Below are 6,000 nucleotides of genomic sequence, written 5' to 3' on the forward strand. Positions count from 1 at the left end.
CCATTTGTTCAAATTACAGTCACACTCCTGATTCTCATTTAGACACAGTCATTAGACGTAGCATGCAGCAGCCGTGTCACAAGACCTGATCAATAGGGCCACAGATAGAGGAGCAGAAGTTGAAACACCCTCTGGCTGCCCCTCCAGCATAGGAAGAAAGGAGAAGTGTATCATGGACGCAAAGCTTATACCTTATTGACATTGAATATCTAAGACAGATTGGTGCTACAGTAGCGTGTATACAAAGAGATCAATAATGTGTTTTTACTACACATAAGGGGAGATATTTTAATAGACCAGTATAAGGTGATATTCCTGACACATACTGTATGAATGTGCCAGAGGACATTACTGGTGTGTTTCCAGGGGCAACATAATGTATGGATGAAGCATGTCCTGGTTATATCACAGGGCCTTATGACTCAGGGCCATGACAGATGGGCTTAGCAGAGTTTGAGGAGAGAGAGAACATCTCACCACCAGAGCCTGAGTAGAGAGAGAAAAAAGTTGGTTTAAGGGAAGCTAAGTACAGTAGAAGTAAGGTTTTAATTGGTACAGGCTTTAATAATTTAAAGATTGTGGGAAATAAGTAATGAGTAAATCTGCAATGATTTTAAAAAATCACTTAACATAAATAGTATTCCTTGGCGGACTCTCAATCATGCCATTTTTTTAAACTTGATTTGTAGTTAGAAGCATTTGCAAAGAAAAACTGTCTTTAACGACGAATATTTCTTCCACTTTTAGAACACCACGTTTTTCCTTTTAATATTTACTGCCGATGAAAAATGATGTATGCATGGCAGAAGCACACACTACCTTCACTTTTTGTGTGATTAATGTGACATGTGAAGTTGACAGTAGCTCTGTGCCTCACAAAATTGGAGAGTGAAAATAACCGTTTTTAAATGTAAATCTAATTTAAGAAACAGAGCTTTCTCATCACCTTCCCTCCATTTGAGGTGAATGAACAATGATGTCAATGGGCAGCTGTCATCTCACTGGCATTTCAATTTGAGTTACGAGACGCAGGAAATTGCATTTTTTTTTCTCGCAAGAACTCTTGTGGGATGGGAGAGACGGGCTACGGCACGTGTCTCCGAATATGCATCTCCCAAATAGCCAACAACTCCAGACGACTGATCATCAAAACCTGCTTTACTTTGAATCAAAACATTTTCAGTGTGGTTATTTACAATGTAATACAGCTACTGTACAGTTGATTGATATGTTAATGTGTGTCTTTTTAATGGTAATGTAGAAGGAAATTGAAAAGGAAATAAGGCAAATGTGTGTTATTGAGATAGGCCTGGGATCCATCATTTCCATTGCTAATGTGTTACTGTCTCCTCTTCCTTCAAACAACCACCAACTTGACTTGACTTTGGGGTGCATTTGCAGGTAATCCAGCACCATAGTTTCAACATGTTACCAAACTGCTCTGTGTGGTGCTTGAATCTCCAGCAAACCAAATAATGATTATAAGGCAATGATATTGAGTAGGCATATAAATTGTAACCATATAACGCCTAAGTAGATACCATGTGAAGAGTGTACTGTAAAATAAAATACCACCAAACTCTGAAAAATAGATTCATTAGGACTATACATGGATGAGGCAGCTTGCACTTTCCTCTCCCCATATTTGTGTCTGATTTTAATTAAAGGCTAATAAAAGTGTTGAATTTCCATTATTGTGTTATTAATGGTGTGGCTGTTCATTCGAGCAGGCAGGAGAGGAGAGGGGAGGAGAGGAGAGGAGAGGAGAGGAGAGGAGAGGAGAGGAGAGGAGAGGTGTGTGTCTTATCAGAGATCCCAGTGTGTTGCTATTCTCATTATGGAAGGGGCATTACTGTACATTGGTCGAGTGTTTCCCCAACTGCTTCTCCCTACCCAGCAAATAGCCTTCGCTCTGCTCTCTTAACTAGTGCCTAGTGATGGAGATATCCATAACCACCACCTGCTGCATGGCAGAAGTCCCAACATCCCCACAAAAAATCTACTCAATTAACAAAGCCTTCCCTCCACAGATCAATGAACAGGAAGTGATGTAAATCATGATGTAATTAATGTACTGTGTGTGTGTGTGTGTGTGTGTGTGTGTGTGTGTGTGTGTGTGTGTGTGTGTGTGCGCGCGCGCGCCCGCGCGCTTGTGTGTGTGAGTGCATGTGTTCATGTGTGTATTCGAAAGCGAATCAATCTCCCCTCCCAAAACAGCTTATTTCTAATTTGATAGATACACATCTCGGAGTGAAAATTGAATCGGAAATTAATCGTATCCATAAATTAAGCCACCTTTAGAGGGTTCCCTCTCCCCTAGCAGTGAGATACAGACGGATAGATGATGCTACCGAGTGTGTCGAGCTGCAGGAGAGAAAGGGAGAGAGAGAGAGGCTGATATGATGACAAATGGCCTGATATGATTTGCACACAAAGCAGCAGCAGTTTGGGGTGATTTTTTTATGACTGGAAGCCACCCAGAGACAGTGAATGCTGGTGGCGACAGTGTGTGCCACACAATAAAGCTGTTTTCCATCGCTTCGGGCACCCTTTACTGCTGCTCTTGATATCAGTATTAAAAGTGATTTGTGGCACCGTATGTGGCAAGGAATCAAAACTTCATTTAGGCAGATAAAGATGCCATTTGGGAGGGAGATAAAGTGCTGCATCATGGGAGATGTGTTCCCCCGGCCCGCTCTCCGCGCCCTCAGATTTACAGGCTCCTTTTTCCTGCTCCATAAAACAGCAGATCTGCTCACCAGGCGACACAGGCAAATGTTAATGGATTCATTTGTCAAGAATCCTCCACTTATTTACAGTCCTCTTCCATTACCATCTCTTCTCCTGGAAGACAAAAACCAGTGGTCAAAGTCAAAATATCGATTTACCTGTCCGTCACGGCCATGAGTCATCCTGAAAAACACACAAAGCCAAAGACACCAGGCGCAAGGATGTGTCTGTCTCACTTCAATTCTCCCACAGCAATGATGATATATAAATCAATGTGACATTTCCATAATCATTTTACATTGCCATAAAATGCTGTAACATTCAGAATTTATAATGTTGCATAATTGCTTTTTTACAGCTGTGTTGACAGTCTGACCGTCTGATTAATATGATCAAAGTTAGCATGTGGGACAGTAGTTCTAATGACATCTTAGTAAGTGGGTCATGTTTGGCTGATATTATACCAAAGAGAGCAGATTTCCCATGACTTGTTTCCCCTCTGCGTGACCTCTGTCAGGCCCGGTATTAAGACTAGAGAAACGAGTGCCCAGGAATGTATCACTGCAATTTTCCTTTACTTGTCTCTTTAGCATGTGTCACAACCATTTCATTGACCTTTACCTCTTTTGTCTTAATGCCTTCAACTCAAACCAAAATGTCTTCCTCTTCCTCCCTCTCCTTCTCAGTGCCTTTACCTCTGCATTCATTAGAATCTTACAGAAATAATTGCTTTTCTGACATGATTAATATATTCTGTATAACCCAGTGAACCTCTTACCAAGAATTAAGTGTGTTTCTGAAAGGGTTCATCAGGACAGAGGGTTAATTTCATGTTATACTCTGTAGGGTTTCTAGATCAGACAGAGCAGAGTTGAGCAAGGGAGCTCCACACTAGAAACTATCCTTTCATTTATAGCAGAATGTGTACCCAAATTCAGCAAACAATGACACTAATTCTAATTCTCACAGTTCATTCAGGTTAACTGTTTATAAATCAGTAAAAGAACAGTATTAATTCTGTCAATTCTCAACATGTATGTGTTTTAGAATTGATGTTTGTAATTTGGATGTATTTCAGCCTAATGATTCTCATTTGACCACCACTGAATTGTTCCACTGTGACCAGTGACGCAAGCCAGATCTTCAGCCTGAGTGATGAACTCTAACCTCTAACCTGTCACCCTACATCACCCGTGGGCTCTGAGCCTATTGGCTGGTATGAGGCCCACTGTGCCGTGGCCCAGAAGCTCACTGTCAGCACATCTATACACAGATAAGACAGAATACTGTGGGGATTACCACGCATGGTACAGAGGAGCAGCCAGAGATCATCTGTTACACTCACTACAGTCTGTGTTATATCTTAAGCATGACATAATGGTTTTCATAGATAGTCCTCACAGCAGGTGACCTATCTGTTCTGACCTGCTTGTGACATGGAGGATTGTTGAATATGGTGTTACTTATTTTCGTCCCTGTTTGTATTCATCTTTCAGTGATTTAGTGGCAGTGCAATAAGTAAACAAGGCAAGTCGGAAATCATTAGAATTCTAGAAGAAGGAGTCCAGAGTCTCAAAGCAGCCCGGTCTGTCCTCGTGTCCCCTTGAGGCCTGGCTCCTTCAGTGATTCACTGTCTCTCAGCATGTAGTCAATAGCTCAAAGACAACAACCATGTGATAGTTACAGAAGTCTGACATTGAACACGATAAGAAATGAAGAATATACGCTGGGCCGTCATGTCTGTGATCCGTTGTTTGATTGGGCTTTCTAAACACCACTGAGCTCAACCTTGAAGGAAACCATTTCATCTCTCGGTATCCTGCTACCGATGACTCAGTTCGTTAGAGATCTCCACTGTGGCCTTTATCTAACAGCATGAAAGGTCTTGTTTATTTCCCGCCCACCTTGGCACGCAGTGGCCAACCAGAGCTGGTGTAGAGAGCGTCTGGCTGACTCTGTACTCCCTCATACTCCTGTGAGAATACACAGACATACATGCAGTACACACACAGAAACACAGACACACACACACACACACACAGTCCACACAGAACATATATGACTAAATTCATGGTGACCACACAGTAAGGCACTTTACCCTCCAACAGTCCCTACCCTCCTAGCAGGGAAATGGTTTGGCCTTTCCAAGTAAACAGGCATTAATCACTCCATGAGAGGGAATTGTCAGAGGGAGAGCCTAAGGCATTAGAGGGGGCGGGGGGGGGGTGGGTGGGGAGTAGTATGGAGGCACATGGGTCAGGGAGATAGATGCTGTGGAGGCGGAGGGTATTGGGCTCTCCCCTGGGACATGTACAGCACCAGCTGATGGGGTCAGTGTGTCCACCTTGAGAAAGTGTGTCAAGGACACGGTGTGAGGAGGGATACTGGTGTATGGCAGAATGCATCCCTCCTATTCAGAAGCAGAGCACTAGACTAGGAAAGACCAAGAACAGTTTAAGTATTCAGCCTACGCTTTGCCTTGAACTGCTGTCTCTGAAAACAATGATACTCAGTGCTATAAACTCAGTGGAATAAACTTTGAAAATGAATGAAATGCCTGTCATGAAACGTGAGGGGAGCAAAGTAAATACACCTCAAACTTGCATACTGTAGTCTTCTCTAACGAACAGATGTAATTGGAACTGAATTTTATGGAACCATGATGTGATTTCTACACTCCGAACAGCTCATAACTATACAGCATTATTAGATTCCTGACAGATACATTAACTTATCCTACAAAAACTGTTTGTATTCTTTATGATCTTAGGTGACATATAGAGTATCATATTTCACCTTGTGTCAGCCAAAAGCCAAGACCAAAACGATAAACTACTGTTATGGAGAAAGAGGAATCTAAATCTTTCTATACATACTGGGTTATTCTTTACAAATCTGAGGTGTTTGGTCAGCCTATAGGTCTCTGGAACGGCCTTCTGCTCACCAGTCATTGCACCCCAATGACCAGAGCACTCAGACAGACAGTATTGGAGACATATGTCCCTCATCTTAAGTGGTGCTTTAAAAGGTATTGATGGTTTAAAAGCAGCCAGTAAGTAAGTGGTCAATGAGGAGATCTCTGTCTGTCAGTCATCTTGCTGCCTGTACAACAATGGCAGAACCCCTCAGAATGCTCCTCATACAGTACTGGAGATTCCTCCAGTTTCCTCAGCTGAATTGTGATTCGGTTGAATCGAAATCAGGACCAAATTCAAATGCTTGACATTGGAATATCCCTTTAAGAGGCTGCCTATATCTATTGTTAAATGA

This window comes from Argentina silus, assembly GCF_951799395.1.
Source record: "Argentina silus genome assembly, chromosome: 5".
NCBI classification, from domain to species: domain Eukaryota; kingdom Metazoa; phylum Chordata; class Actinopteri; order Argentiniformes; family Argentinidae; genus Argentina; species Argentina silus.